Source organism: Columba livia, chromosome 14 (assembly GCF_036013475.1).
Source record: "Columba livia isolate bColLiv1 breed racing homer chromosome 14, bColLiv1.pat.W.v2, whole genome shotgun sequence".
NCBI classification, from domain to species: domain Eukaryota; kingdom Metazoa; phylum Chordata; class Aves; order Columbiformes; family Columbidae; genus Columba; species Columba livia.
This window is the reverse complement of record NC_088615.1, coordinates 2,886,087-2,902,854: the sequence shown is the minus strand read 5'-3', so window position 1 is coordinate 2,902,854 and position 16,768 is coordinate 2,886,087. Positions and strand designations below refer to the sequence as shown.

The window sequence follows — 16,768 nt, the reverse complement described above, 5'->3', positions numbered from 1 at the left end:
GGCAATATGCACTTACCCAGTTTCAAAGTATTTCACAGCTCAGACTAAAGAGATAAGCTCTCTTCCAAAAGAGTGTAGTCACCTTGTGGGACACTTGCTTCTGTGGCTACATGGGGAGAACATGACTCTCATTTCATTAAAACACAGTACTGAGCCTGCATCGCACTGGCCATCTGCACATGGTGTGACCTGTGCGCATACATGTGCTTCTCTATCATGGGAAAAAAAAAACACCTCTGTCTCAATTCTGATCAGATTTCCAAGACATGGAGAAACAGAAAATAGAGGGCAGGTTTGAGAGCTGGCAGAACAATTCATTGATTCGTCAGAAACACCACAGGTGCAACAAGAAAGGAGTTTTCTCCAGTAAGAATGACCATTTTTCCAAAAGCCTAACTACACCCTAAAAACTCCTCCAGCCCTGGGTTTAACCCAGGTTTAGCAGCACACCGTGGTGCAGTCTAATCCCTGTGGTTCACCCCATCTCAGCATCCACACAAAAGCCAATGCTTTGATGGAGAAAAGCAGTTAGCAGAATGTGTAAGATGTGGCAGGAGGCAGGGAAGCAGCCTGCAAAGAGTGTGGCCACCCTGGCAGCACCTACAGAAACTCCTCTCAGGTGGAGATTTAAAGTCAGCCAGGTCTTGTGTCATCTTCCAGTCTCCTTGGCTTTCCCCTCTCCGTGAGCTAATGATGAATATGACCTTCTTTGAGTTCTTGCGATGAAGCACTGTTTGCATAAGGCTCTTTTTTTTCCCCCTGTAGCTTGTTGACTTTTATAAGACATTCATAAATTTTTTCTGAGTGCCAGTGAGATGCTTAATAGTGCTAAAGGGAAGGTATTAGGATAGTCAACTCATGTTATAACAAGCCACTTGAAAGTAGCTATAAATATTTGTCTGGATTTCATTTTGCTAACAAACAGCTTCTTTTCTTTTTCTCCCCCACCACCTCCCGTACAGATTTGATTTCATAAACAACAGAAGAATTTTCACATTCATATGAAAGTGCATGTCTGTGTTTGTTTTTTTTAATAGAAACTTTCCTATTGGGGACATTCGAGTCCTTGTACTCTGTCTGCATGAAATCGGCTCCCTTTTCAGGAAAACCTTGGCAGCTCAAGACCTCCAGGGTGAGCTCATGTTCTTTTGCACTCCCTCAAACTCATCTCTGTTCTTTCATTGCTCTGGCACCGAGTTTAGGCTAGACTTAGGGACTGCAGTGTCCTAGAACGAAGCCAGTAGCTACACATTCCTCCTCATTTTGCTCATAGGCATACTGGAGGTTTTGGGATTCTTTCAGGACTGTAGCCACTGGCCACATAATTTGGAAACTCCACCCTCTGGTCCCATTGCTCTAAGGTCACATTGACACAAACAGGCACAGAATATTCTGATCTTATTGTCTTTGGTACCAAAGTCCCTCTCGTTGGGAACTAGGACTGCTAATTGGGGACTGCCACTCGTGTCTGGTCACTCTCCAGATCCCTGTCAGCTCCAGGGCAGCAGAGACAGCTTTTTGCACAAGAACAGTTCAAAGATACTTCTTGGAATCAGCAGGCAATGATGAGGCCTTGTCTCTGCCTCTGGCTTCCGACAGACAGAGCCCTTCCCTTCCCAGAATAGTCTCTGCATGCATTTCAGCCCTTAAAGACCCAAAATTGCAAAGGGATTAAGTGGCCTGAGAACCTCCAAATAGCTACTGCTTGGACAGATGAGCAGAGGGCTCAGTGTTCAGCCAGCAGGAGAGGACAAGGGGTGCCCAGAGGTGCCAGGTGGGGAGGAGAAACCCCCCTCTTCAACCAGGAGTTAGGGGACCAGAAGGACAAGGAGAGTAGGGTCTAGGAGGGTCTCTTTTTTGTTTGTTTGTTTTATCTGTGTGGCAAGAATTAGTTGTAAATGATTTTTTTATTTCCTTGGTGCTTTCATCCACCATAGCTCATTACAGCAGTCCGGAAAGCATCAGCACAAAAATCTTGAACACTGTCAAGAGAGAATCCCAGGAAGAGTTTTATCACAGGAAGGGCTGTCCGCTTCGGTCCAAGCTGGCAAACTGACCGATGTTTTCAGCTTAAAGTCACTTCTAAAAACATTCAAAACTAACAATTCCCAGAGAACTTCAGACAGCAGAGAAAAAATAAATTCCAATATAAATTTCTAAACTATCTCCATTGTTTTTTTCTGGATACTTCTGGGTTTTCTGCATATGTGCATAGCTACATCCCAGTACTCTCCACTATAACACATCACTGCCACAAACAAACCCTACACCTCCAGCACAGTGATGGCAAAGACCTGGCAGATGGTCCAGATCAGCAGAGATAAGAGTAAACTACCACATAACTAAGGTACCTGCCTGGGGGAAGGATGCAGTTACCCGCCAACATGCAGCTCACTGCTTCTTTTGTTCTCCTTCCTCCCCTTTTTTCAAAATGCATGTATATCATTCAACCAGGTTTTCCAGTCCATGTAAATGCTAATTGCCATGGTTTGAAACATTCTGTACCCCACTAAAATTAAATGGCAAACCAGTAGTTCTGATGACATTAAGGTGAATGATTTATCTGGTGATATACTACATTCCTACAGTGTGCTTAAGCAAGAAGGCACACGGGGGAGAACATCTGAGTGATTAGTTTGCCTCTACTGTGGGCTACAGTCAAAGGTTAATGACCTTGAGCACCCAAGAAGTTCAATTAATGCCTTGAAATGAATTACCTAGAAGGCCTAACGGCTATTATTAAATGGAACATAAACACAAGGAACACTATTTCATGTCTTTATAAGGCTTTGTAAACATGGGTAGAGTACTTCTCACATCCAAAGCACTCTAGCCATGTTTCTCAATTAGCAAGCACCTGAAGAACTATCTGTTGATAGGTGGGCCCCAACGGCATTATGGACACACGCTTCCACCATCACCACAATTTTGGGCTGTTCAGAGTAGTGTTTGGGTCAAAAGACTTAGAAGAAGCTGTGGTTTCCCAGTACTGTGAGGAGGCAGGAAAACCCAGTTTTATACCACTCTACCAAAATCCCCAAAAGCCTGAAACAAGCAGAGTTGTTTCCTCCTTCAGGGTCCTCCTGGGGAAGGCACAGGAGAGGAGTGCTGGCACTCCTTGAAGTGACTTGCCTACTTCAGCATTACTAATAACTACGGGGACAGACCCATCCCATCCACCACAAAGATTTTGCCACATGGACTCCTTGCTCTGCTGCATCCTTGTCACACTGTTTGTGAGAGGAAGAAGTGTACAGTGGCAAGAACCAAGAATTAGTTCAGCAGATGATTTACTAAAACACTCTGCAGAAAGGCTTTCCTGTAAATCCATCTAAACAACCCACCAACACTTCCAACTGATGCCACCAACAGTCACAGAATCATTTCAGTTGGAAGAGACCCTCAGGATCATTGAGTCCAACCATAACCTCACTCCAGCACTAAACCATGTCCCATATTCCTCCAGCCTCTTTGACGGCTGCAGAGAGAAGCAGCCAGGTCTTAAGCACTAGCAAGAATGGACCTAGAAAGAAACCTCCAAGGATCACAACTTGCACAGGAACCACCCACTCCTGTGGTGCCTTTGAAGTCACACACACACACACACATTACTCTGCCCCTAGTTGCCCAGTTCTAGTTTCTCCTCAGCTGAAGACTGATGCAAGGCCTTTGCTCTCAGGCTATCCATCCATTTTTAGTTCATTTAGAGACCTTAACCCGCACCACGCTCTTGGCCAGGACCAAGCCAGCTGTGATGCAACAAGGCAGAGTGTGCTACAGCATGGCCAGCCCAGGTTTACTCTTCTGAAGCTGCCCATCCCAGCTATAAAACTCCCTGCCAAGACAAATTGGATTAAGCTCAGGTCAGATTATGTGAGAGCTGGGCTGCAGGGACTTTTCGCTCCAGCCTTTCTTCAGTAAGAAGAGCTCCACAGGCTCAGCATGACAACAGGAGAAGAGAGAAAGGAGACTGAAGCTGTGAAGAGATAACTGGAATCCTGGGGAGAGGAGAACAAAGAGAGATAAGATGCAAGGTAAATAAAAAGGCACAAGGGCTTAGTTGTGACTTCAGAGAGAGAAAGTGGGGGGCAGAGGGTCAAACTTTATACTAATTAACCTTGTGTCAGCAAACTCTGAACAACTACAACCGCCTGCATGACTGCAGCATGGGCAGTCCATTCTGGCCCATCATCACCTTTTAAACTAAGGATTAAGAAAGTGACAAAAAAGTGACAGTTCCACCTTCAGATCTCAGGTAGTTTGCTATGCTACAGGTCTGACCTGAAAATGGAAGTTTGCTTTGGAATCTCCCCACGGTGTCATTTTAACTCTGTAAGAAACAGCACTGTGAAAACACGCACCTGCTCCACCAAAGCGCAGACAAACGAGCAAGTCTCTAAACACAGGAGCCTCTGTTAACCCAGCATGACTATCCACACTCTGAAATTATTAAGCATTTACTTAAATACTTTCCTGGATCAGGAAAAGTATTATCATGGGTGTCCTCTAGCTGCATGATTAATTGAAGCAGCACCCAATTCTGACAATGCTATCGACATCCAGCAAGTAAAACAAATGTAGAAACTATGAAGACTAATACATAAAATCAGTTGAATGTCCATGTCTTGTATAGTGTATATATAGCATTCAGAAAAAGAGTGGTTTATATCACTGTCCTCAATGGCTAATAGAAAAATAGTAACCCTGGTTTGGGTGTTCTGGCAAGTAGATATGTAGCGTGATTGCCATTTAATGCAGTTACTTGTTGGCTCGGAAAGAGAATTCAAATTCTTGGTGTATCAACGTTGAAAAAGCATCATAGGAAAAGGTGCTTTCTTCAAACATGGAACAACCAGCTTTATCCTGATAAAGAAAACCGATCTCCATGGCGCAAGTCTGTCTTCCTTACTGCATCCCTCTAAAGCAGGGGATCCCCAAGAACACTGGGGGATCTACTCAGAGCTTCTGCATACAGCCTTCAGAAGGATTTAACTGTTATTTTCTTCCCTAGTGAAGTAGTACTGCATTACAACCACACATACCTAGAGTTACTGCAATACAAATTAACTCTGTTATACAGTCACCAGATCTGCTGCCACTAAACAAGCCCACAAAGAAAACTGTGTGGGGAGCCCCCTCTTTTTCAAGCTTCTTTCTTGAAACTTTGCACACCTGCTACAGAATTTTCAAGCAAATTTTGCAGGACTTGGGGAAGGCAAAGCCAGCTCTGCCCAGCCCTCAGCACACACACTAATTAATAACCACAGCACAAGAAAGAACATAACTGCATTCCCGTCCTCTCAGTATGAGAGATCAGTGATTGAGAACTGCCTCCTGAAGCGTCTCTTTTGCTCCCCAGTCCAATTTGTGTTTGTTTAAGCCTGAGGCAGGCAAACACGACACAAGCTCCCAGGAATCCATAACCACCCCGATGCTTCTGGGTTGCAAAGCATCTCTGCCACCATCTGTTTCCAGTCACTCCAAAACGAGTTCTGAAGAGTCAATTGTTTTCTTCTAGGAAAAATAAACATGCAGGCTGTTATTCTCCTGATTTCCAGCAATTTTCTGCTGTGGGTAAATGCAGCTTCAGATTTTTAGAGCTAAGTCTCCTTCTCATCCAAAGAATTTTGCAATATAATTACCTCATTTTTACTGACTTGGATTACTGCTGGCCTTAAAAAAAATAATAAAAATAAATAAATTAAAAACGTGTATAAAGTCTGAAAGACTAATTCCTCCTCCTGCCCCTTCGTTATAAAATCTTGGAACAATCGATAATGATTAATCTCACTTGATATTTCTTTGGTTCCCTATTTGTTGATGTAAAGGCGTTTTATGACTGATTGTTTTCACTTGCTTGGACAGCTGTCAGGTTTGGCTTCCAGGGAGAAAAATCATCATTTTTTCTTATTTTTCCAGCTCTACTGCATAGCAGCTGACAGAAATGGTCCTTCAAAACCATATATGTGAAACCAAAACTCCCACCAGATCAGGAGAAGATTGTCTAGTGATTCTATAGGCAGATTACACAAGCAAGATATGGAAGGCAATCAGTCTGTTGGGTTTTTTACTGGTTTTCAAGATGCCCAGCTCGCACATTGAATGCACATACTCTCAAATATGCTGGCAAAATCCACCCCTAGGTGTAATATCAGTGGGTTTATAGAAATCACTTGGGATAATACTGGCAGAGCTGGTAGAGGCTGCATTTTGTGCTTGTTTGAGGGCTGAAGTGCTCCAGCCCAACCAGTGTCCCCATCCCTAGGAAAGGCTGCGGTCAGTGGAAGGAGCATTAAACCAGGTCCAAGACTGCAGACAACAACAGGAGGCATAAAAGAGTTAGCAGAATGTAAGCAAGAGGCATGTTAATGCTGAACTGCTCAATATCTATCGGCTTTACCCCCATCTTCAATCTCCTGTCTCCAACAGTGTCCTATACCCTTTGACTCTGAACCTAACTTGAATTCCATTTCAGCCTGTTTTCAACTCTGCATCTCACAGCAGTGTCCTCCATGTGTCCACTCTCTTTCCTGGCTCTTCACTTTTCTCATGGTCCATCTACAAACGTGACCAACACCACTTGTATGTCATCCCTGGCTCACCCTCATATCTCTCTGTCCAATTTCAAACTACAATCTCACCAGCCGCTATCTCAGACTAATTATGGAGAACAACAAAAGTTCCTCCTCCAAAATATACAGAATAAAGTTTCACCAAAGCAGAAAGCTTTGAAATTAGACAGTGCTTTCATTGCTTTCACATGCTACTCTCACAAGTTTTCCTTGTTTTCAGAAAGCATCTGAAAATCAGGTTTTATCCTGGATCTTCAGGGCTCAGCATAATCATAACTGCTTTTCTCTACAGCCTGCTGCGCCCAATTATACACAACCTCAGTGCTAACAACACGACATAAAGCAGAGCTTAAAGTAACCTTAAGTGGATGGAGAAAGCAACTGACTGCTACTGACTACAGTTTGCTAAAATTTAAGAACTATTACACAAAAGAAAGAATTCTGTTACTGCCAGGTGCCTCACTGGGCAGATTCTGTGATCTGCTTAACATGTTTTCACATTTGTCCCTGTGCAGTTAATAAACACAACGAGGGGACTGCGTTAAGCCAAGCAGGAGATGGTGGTGGCTCAGGGACAAAGCCACAGCACAGGGGCCACCCTTAAGCTCTTCCTCCTTGTTTGTGATCTGTTGCTTCCACTACCCAAAGTTAGCAGCACATGAAAATGGAACACGTGCCCAGAAACACAGTGAAATGAGGGATGAGAGTCATTATTTTGCACTCTTCCACTTCCTACAAAGGAAGATGCCTCTAGTTCTCTCCACCACCCTGAGACACCTTCTCCTTCCACAGGACTACGGTATTTCTTAGTCTGCTTCCATTGCCATTGCTAATAGGCTGCATTACTGTCAGCTCTCTTAATTTAAAAAAAAAAAAAAACAAAACACACAACAACAATGAAAAAAAACACAACTCTTTTTTCAGTTGTCAGATTGTTATTCACTCTTTCAGCTCATTCCACAGCACCTTCAATGACTTAGATGAGATGCCCAAGTCTCTTCTTGAGCCTACAGCCCTGCTACTCTTCTCAAACTTCACACATATTTTTCTTGGATTTTTACTTTTCCTCTTCTAGTCCCCTCCTCCACAACACACTGTAAGTAGTGGAAATCAGTCCCATATTCTGCCCTGAGAAACTGTTTGTAACAATAGACTTGAGCTTGGGTTTGCTAAATTGCTCATACTGACATCATAGGTCCTTTGCTTTCTAAACCATGGCCATAAATTGTTGGGAAAAGAGCACAACAGTTGTATCTTCACATCTATGCCCTCATAATCTTCTCTAATATCCTGCAGATATGGCCCATCAAACCCACCAGGCCACATTCAACCATGCACACCACACATGGTGAACTATGGGTGAAGTTTCCCCCACCCTTGCTCACATACAGATCTTCCAATTCCTTTCCCAGTTCCACAAATCCCAGTGTGCTCTTTTTCCCTCCATCCCTGGTCATCTTCTCAGGGTACCATCTTCTGCAGATGTGCTCTTCCAAGGCACTTGGATGCAGGACAGATTGAGACCATCCTTGAACAAATCACCATAATGTTCCCATCTCTTCTGCTTTCCACCACTCTGGTCTCATTTCTGTCATCTGATTCCTCTTTATCCACATTGCCTATTCTCATACCCACTCACATCACACATTTAAGAAGGTGACAAAGAATGTCAAATGTTTTCATAATCCAACTAAACCACATTTGCTGCTTCAACCACCAGCTTTGTTCACTGTTCTCCTTTTAAACAAACACAAACAAGTCCAAAAGATCCAGCAACAACGGCAACAGGCGGGCAGCAGAGCAGTACATGGTGGAGCTCAGCATGGTCCCCCATTAGGGGGAAAATTTCAAGTGCTTTAATCATGACAAACAGCACCACGATGAGTCAGTGGATCTGATGGGTCAGCCTCTCAGCTGGTGCTGCGCCAACAGCTTCCACAGGGGTTCATCAGGCATGAATTGGCCCCATATGTGAAAAGCCTCTACAATTTGTCCAGTTTCTCCCATCCCTGTGGAGCGAAGTCTCCATATGTGAGATCCCACAGAGCTGTCAGCCAATGTCACATTTCAATAACAGCAAAAACAACCGGGGCTGCATAAACCAGCAAAGCAATCCCATTGCTCATGAACTGGCAAGTGACCTCGGTTGGCAATGTTTTTGTTGATCACAACCCTCTCGACGGAACAAAACATAAGAACTATCACGCCAGAACAGACTCAGTGATCCATCTTCTCGTCTCCTGTCTCCAGCAGAAGCCAACATCGATGCTTTAATGGAAGATTAAAAGTGGATCTACGAAGCCTGCGAGGCACCTGGGCCAGTTGTGCAATATCTCGCCCTTGACCTAGGGCAAAACTCCACTACTGTTCTATACCACGGTGCAATATTATACTATGTTATCCCAGATATGAAAGACTGGTGCTGTCAGAGAAATAGATGTCAGAGGATTGTCATTTCTTCTACTCTCTTCCTTTCTATTTTAGCTTAATATAACTGCACACCCTCTTCTGAAGAAGATCAAATCTTTGTCTTCTCAATAGATTGGACTTCACAAATTAATCCAGCTGTGCATCAAAAAGCAGTGTTATTATACTTACTTATGTTAATGTCTTCTCTCACAAAAGAGGAGGTTTTACAGGATTCTTTCTTGAATTTCTCCCTGTTTCACAGAGCTATAATCCCTTTCCTTGCCCTATTCAACACCAAATTAACCTCGGTCTATTTGATCTCCTTTACAAGAGATTCTCTCACCCCAAACTTCATAAACTCTTAATATTTTCTACCTTTGTTCCATATTGTCTTGGACAAGATTTATGTAGTTCAGCTACAAAAATATTTAGCTCTACCCTAAACCAAGACTGCATTCTCAGTTCCTGTAATGCAAACCAATAGATCAGATGAAAATTAAAATAAGAAAACTGAAATCATATTTCTTGGACTGTTGTAGCTAAAGTAGAATTTCGGGAAGTTGGCTCCAATGATAGCTATACAATGAATCATATTCCTTCAAAACTGCTGATATTTATTTCAAGTACAAACTGTGCTTCATTTTGAAAGTGAAGATTGTGATCGGAGGCTATTTTATTTGTATCTCTCATTTTGTCACAAAACTAATTATTTTGCAAATGCTAAACCAAAAGAAAATACAATCTGATCTATTATTTCTTTTCTTATCTCTGAAAAAGTGCTTTTCAAATGGTGTGTCTGTCAGCCCGGTAGAGCTTGCCAACAGGAGTAGCTTCTAAATCAATTTTAAAGCCACGTATAGACACTTTCATTTCAAGCTACGAAAAATGAAAACATTTGCCTCACTCAATTTATAGATCACTAATACTCAGAGCATCTTCTGATTACAGAGCCTGATTTATAGAGAGAAAACGCTTGTATCCCTCTACAAGCTAAATATTTTCTGAAGTACCAACTGCCAATTCTGGCAGCCCCACCACCCTCATTAGGTGATAAATGAACGCTCGCAGTCCCACTGCGCGCCTTGCCAAGCCAGGCAGAGCTCAGGCAGCCAAAGCTTCGCTTTGTCCAAACTGCACCCACCCTCTAGTGGGATCAGGAAAAAGTGCTGCTCCAGGATGCTTCAGAGCCCTGCTCTCCCAGGCTGGGATCCTCTCCTACACGCGTTTCATCCTGCAGCACCGGCCAATTTGCTGTAATATTGAAACAGCATTCATATAGGATAAGCGTGCTAAGAGTTTTCTTTCTTTGCTTCTCTCTACCCTCCACACATCATCTGCTAGATATGCATTAATAACGTGTATTATTCCTAATAGAGGATTACAGCACTGACGAGCTTCACCAAGAACCTTCATGGGCAATCTTTTCTTTCTAATTTTGCCTTGTACTCTTGAGAGTCGGGGCTGTTTTAACTACCACTTCATAGGTGACTAAGCAGTGGTTAGTCTAGTGAATCAGCAGCTGTCATTATCATGATATCATTCTTTTGCTACAAAGAAAACACAAACAAACACAAATTCTTGGGAAAAAATAAATATCCAGCCCGTTTTCCTCTATGTATTAAATAAACCAATGTGTTTGACTCTAAAAAGTATAAAAGCAGAATATTATTGCTAAACAATTAGCACTGCAGTTGTGGCACAATCTGCGCAAAAGCAGCAGAACCATAAATAGGTTTCAAACCACGACCTCAGTCAGCCATACAGAATAGAACAAGTGAGCAGTCCTCGGGGCAAACCACTCCAGAAAGCGTTTGCATCAGCTGAAGGCCAGATCCTGCTTCCCACAGCCCAGGAGGAGATGGAGCAGGATGCTTGGCAGAGGGTGGACAAACAGGACCAAGGATGAGCGCAGAGCAGCACCCCCAGCCAGAAGCACAGCCCCCAGTACCTGGGTAAGAGCTGAGTGGGTCCAGTGGCCACAGCCAGGGTCAGTCACGGTCCAGAGCCACAGGCTGGCCCAAATCAAACCAGAAGGACAAGGCTGAGCACAACAACCCTGTAAGAGCAAAGGCTGAGCCTAAATGCAGATCTGGCACAGGTGGAACCACTCAGGTCACTCAGAGCCTGCTGGCCCACTCTGTTTTACAAACAGACTAACGATCCCCAGTGAATTCACATGAGTCAAATTAGTTCCAAAAGAAATAAGTAAAGATTCACAGCAAAGATGCAAAGTGAATAAAATACTAAGAAATATATTCTGTTCTCAAATACAAAGATGGAGCTTGCAGATATGTCTACTGCCTTTAGTAGTAAACCGTGATGAAAGCTGGACATAAAGGACTGACTCCACAAACAGCGATGCTTTTTACTAGCCTGTTTTGTGCACTGCATGCAAGACAGCAAGGTGAAGGCCAGCAATGGAGCAGCCAAGGCCATTGAAAGTGAGACAGGACCTGAAACAATGGAATAGGACTGAAGAGAGTATGATCCTTTCCCCAACATGATGCAACCGCAGCCTGCTAGGCAGACTCAGGTCTAGAATGGAAACAGTGTGAAGTGAAGGAGGTGGGGGAATAAAAATACAGCTATCTTTCATACATCACATGGTCCTACCAGGAAATGCAGAAACCTCTGACTTGTCTGGCTCTGTGTTTCTCCCTCGCTACGAGTCTCCTGCAGAAAGCATAGCATGCGTGCCCAGGAGGTGATGAAATCCCTAATGCTGTATGGCCCGTGGGGAATCTGGGGGATTGCAAAACAGGATGTTTCTTGGAGGAAATACAGTCTCAGCAAGCAAAAGGTTCAAGTACGGTACATCTCACAATGATGTAAGAGCTTGATTATGCAGCTTGCTTAAAGCCCAGCTTAGGGTTTTAGTTCTAGTAGAACTAATAGGCAACACCTGCTGCGATGAAAACAATTTCCGTCCCTGAACTCTAGCAGAAGTGTTTATCTTTTGAGTTAGAAAATGTTTCTGTAATATCTGAACAAGACTCCAGAGACGGGAACATATGCCCAAAACTCATGTTTCTACGCGTTAGAATAGCTTATAAAAATGAGAATTAGAAAAACCTGGTATCATCAGACATCCCATCCAATAAAATCATTAATGGAAAGTATAGAAAGGTTCTTCTAATGTTTCTTCTCCCTGCCACTGTAGTCCTAGTTATTAATTGTAGAGCAGCAACAGAGGCTACTGAAAAAGCTTGCTGGGGTAAATTCTGAGTTCAAAACTCAGAGCTTTTCCAGACCTGTCGCTGTCAATACTACCACTGGCTTCAATGGAAACTTCACCCAAATATGGGCCTCAGGACTTGGGCCTCCTGCTTTTAGTCACCAATTTTATTATTAAAAGTTAAACAGAGCTGTTGACAGTACAAACGATTTTCTTATGCAAGCAGTGAAAGCCGGTGTGTCAGATATACAAGGTAAAACAATACTGCCACGTCACGGCAATATAGGTTATGGGTGAATGGCCTTTCACAGAACATACTGCACCAAATCCTGAGTTTCACCCTCTTCCTCAAGCAAAACCCCATTTAAATCAACTGAAGCTCAGTGTGATCAAGAGGTAGAGTCAAGCCTAAGAAAGGACCTTGGGGTTCAGCCATGGTTGATACAAGGGCTCTACGAGACTGTAGCTGTTGAAAACACAAAAGTTCTGCTTTTACAGAGCAAAACTTCTGAGCAGTGAAAGTTCATCAAATACCACACACTTTGTTTTTCACTGAGAAAGGAAAAGGAAAGGTCCAAGGCTTGATCAACGAAGCTGAAGGGTGAAGCATTGCTTCATTTTGAACTTAAGGTGACTGTTTGTTTTAATAATGTCCTAGAATGGTAAGACAGACCTGCCCTGCAGATGTAACTGCTGTACAGATACGTTATTTAACACCTATTAACTTCTACAACTGCAAATTAAGTGTTTGAGCCATTCAGTTACACACACACAACCCTTAACAATTCTTCATCTAAAGCCTGGGCACAAATGAGAGACTTGTTTTTAATTTTTGACCAAAACTAATCACAGCAAATGATGTGACACTTAAAAAGAATAACCATCCAGTCAAAGGCAAACTGTTCTCAGTTCAGTCTAACAACACTTCATCGATTTGGTGATTAAGTGGCAACCCAAAAGTTAACTTCCTGGAAAATCTACTGTTGTTATAATGAAATTGCACTGTCAGAGCCATACGATAGATCTGTCTTTAATAACAATGCAACAGACACTGAGGGAAATTCCTGTGGTCGTCTATCCTATCCAGATACAGTTATCATCCAATAGATCATCAGCTGTACAATAGTCAATGGTGTCGCAAAGTTTTTGACACAGTTAACACATTAACACATTAGACAAATGTAGGATTTGAGCCAGTTCTCACCAAAGCCAATTATAAGCAAAGCCAATGGAAAAACTCCAACGGAGTTGTACTGGGCACAGGGACGGTGTCACACATGTTGTCAATCACGTAGGAAACAAGACAATCACAGCAGCATTCTTCTGACATCAGCGTCTGCCTCGACTTGAGGCTTTGGCAGAGCTTCACCAAGGACTGGCTCTCTTCTCCTGCTTCTTTTAAACAGCCTGAGAATCACCGGGCTTTGTTTTTTGGCATAAGGCACTCAAAAGGGCATTGTCAGCGTTCACAGAAATGAAATCTAAGTCACTTTTGTCTTTTATTCTTAAACTTCATATACTTTTAAAAGTGTGATTTGACTTTTACCCTTATGCTTTATCCAATGCTTTTTTGTATCAAAAACCAACAAACCCTTGTTTTACAGTCAACCCAGCTATCGTAAATCACAGCCCAGCTCTCACTGTGTGCTATTGAAGCGTGGCCATATCAGCAAACATGTCAGTACATCTAACCACGGAATGTATTCTCTGAGCAAATGTTTAGTAAAACTCACATCATTTGCTGAGTAAGAGTATATTGGGATTGATCTGCTCAGGAAAGGAACATCATGGATGAAAACATACTGTTCCTTTACAGTCACAATACTAACACAGCAATAAACACTATCTCAGCTGACAAATGGAGCTTAAAACAACAAAATCATTGTGCAAGCGGTGCACGGAAATACCTGATCTCCCAGTTTAAAATAAACATCTAAAAAATAATGAAAGAGAAAGAGTGTACATTGTTATGGCACTGCTGGGCTGAAGATCCAAGTGGGCAAGAGAACCTGATGCTGGAAATATGCTCATGGAGCCTAAATCCAAGATAATTTTCCCTTTTTGTGAAAGCAGGACTTCCACAGCAGAAACCTGTCCATTTTCCCATTAATACTGAAAAACGCGGGCACATCTGCCCAGCAGGGAGCTTCTCGCTCCCCATCCTGCTGCCCGAGCGCCTGGCAGGGGCAGGAGCGGCGCAGGGCGAGCAGCAGGTTGGCAGCTGAGCTGGTGTTTCCCGCGGCTGTGCTGCTCTCACAGACGCTGCCCCGGAGTCAGCCCCACTCCTGGGGGGGCTGTGGCACGTCCCCCTCTGCGCCGGCCAGACTGCAGGGGACCGTCCTCGCAGCGGGTGCAGCGAGCAGGAACACGCTTCCTCTCCCCAGTGCACCGTCCTCAGCAGATGCTCGCTGCGTCGCATCTGTTTCCGACAGCGACCTTAGCTTTTGGCCTAATGCAACACTTCAACGGCACTGGATTAAGCTGCCCTGAGAACAGAGCCTGCGCGAGCGCTGTCTAAAAGGAGGTTTCCAGTCTCCTTGTCTGAGCCTTCAAAGGACAATGGTTGAAAAAGATCATAAGCAGGTAAACGGCTGCCTAGTTGGTGATGGTCCACCAGGATCAGCCGCATAACACCAGCACCCGTTATCGAACCTTGCCCAACATAACACCCTTATCCCCCAAATTTAAATCACTACAAAACTAATCTCTTTTAATAAGGTAGAAATGTGTTGCAAGGGACTTCTTTTTATTTCACTGCAAAGAACACAATGAACATACTTTTTTTAGCTGAAATTCATCGAAGACTGCCTGGTTTACATGAGGAAACGGGGAATAAAGATTCACTGCAGTGTGCCTGCAGAGCAAAAGAAATTGCTTCTCAGAAAGGCCAAGAAAAGAATTCCAGCCTGCACTTTAAGCAGGGGCTAAGAGTAAAGCCCTGCCTGCTGGAATTGTGCAATCTCTGTAAGCAAGTTCTGAAGCAAGTATTAGCCCAGCTAGCAAAGGCTTTCAGCAAGCAAGAAGCTGCTCTGCTGGTGAAGATGTGCAGGACAGAGCAGAATAACCAGAGTCTGCAAAAGCACATCAGATGAGGGGGCTGGGTGGACTGGAGGGTTGTTGAGAAGCCACTGTAGTATTCATGAAGGATTTCAGGTCCTTATACCAAAGTGCTTTACCCATAGCTATTAGTAAAATATTTTTGTTCTCTGCATGGACTCGAGTTTTGCAAACAGCTACAATGAAAACCTTTCAAAATGCCAGACAGAGGGAGGAGATGGACCTGACACATCACATGCCATGAAGAGACTGGTTTGGTAGGTCCTGACGGAGCACTTCAGCCCAGCGATGGATTTGGGAAGCAAAGCTTGTACCGAGCTGAACGCAAAACTTGTAACGGGAAAAGATGCCTGTTCTCACAAGGGCTCCATTTAAAAAGCTGTTATGAAAAGCCAGGTCATAAACAACTGAACAGAAGAACTTCAAAATCCACATTTGTGAAGAAAAATAAGGTATGAAATGAATGTAAATTAGACAGATTTCCCCCAGAGAAGCAGAAATAAGGGGTCTTCTTAAAGCATCAGCTGTTAAGTCCCACCTGTATGTAATTTCCATTCCTGCCGTCTGTGTAGAGTAAAGCTCTTCCAAACACGATCGTTAGTGAACTGGCTAAAAACTGGAGGAGGTCCAAGTACAAGCTTGCGGTGGGTGCCCCACAGCCCAGAGCAGACTGTCTGTTTCCCACGTGGGTTTGAGGCCGGATGCCATTGCTGGGCAGTACAGAGGCAAAGGTCACCAGTGACAGTATTGCCCAAGTACAGGGAAACCACATCAGGGAAAACCAGACATTGCTGAAGCAGCAGAGTCACCATCAGCAGCTCTTGCCAAGGCCCAAGCAAAATGCTGGCCACTCAGCTGCCATTGAAGATATGGCACTCACAGCCTGAAAGCCACACCACCCATCAGAAATAACCCTGACCCATGGAAAACGTGCACAGTACATGGGAACTGCAAGAATAAATCATAATTACCAGCAATATCAGAAGAAATCCAGCTGTTAGTGAAGTTCATGTCTATATAAGGGGTGGACTTTGAATAAAACGATCACTGTCTCTGGTGATGATGGGTTTTGAGTGACCTCCACTTCAGCTACCTGTTGCTTTACCACGGTGAACTGTAGCTGAAGTAACTGAGTAAGGTGCTGTTTTTGGAGTGGGTTCATCCATCTGTTACCTGTGCCAATATGTTTTCCCCTGGACATTTTTCAGACATTTCCAGTGGATGGGAATAAGAACAAGTGCTGACGCTGGGGGCAGCTCACGGTTTCCTCAGCATTCCTCCAGGATGACAGAGATGAACTGCTCCCCATGTGGGCTCCGAGTACAACTGTGGTGAAGCATGTTCATGAAACCCATTCACGACGCAAAGGATTCTCCATGCACTGATGCCATTTCTGTTGGCTGGTGGGAATCAGCTGTTCACTGCTGGACCAGAGACCATAATCTGCCCGTTCATGTCAGACTAAAGACCATATTCTGCAGGAGGAGTTGCAGGTGTGGCTGGTGGAAAGTCACATCACAGGGACAGAGTTCAGTGTACCTGCTGTCACAAGAGA

The 16,768-nt window shown here is 43.8% G+C and overlaps 1 long non-coding RNA gene across 2 annotated transcripts in view; it reads right to left on the bottom strand.

Moving 5' to 3' along the window:
* The window catches only part of LOC110363948 (uncharacterized), a 61,099-nt gene extending 44,331 nt beyond the window's left edge, over nucleotides 1–16,768 (bottom strand). The window contains exon 1 of one of the 2 annotated variants that reach the window (XR_010466093.1): nucleotides 15,752–16,768. This is a non-coding gene — a long non-coding RNA (uncharacterized LOC110363948). Of the gene's footprint in view, nucleotides 1–10,929; nucleotides 11,081–15,751 lie in introns of those variants that run through there. The other variant, XR_002422360.2, reaches the window with a different exon arrangement.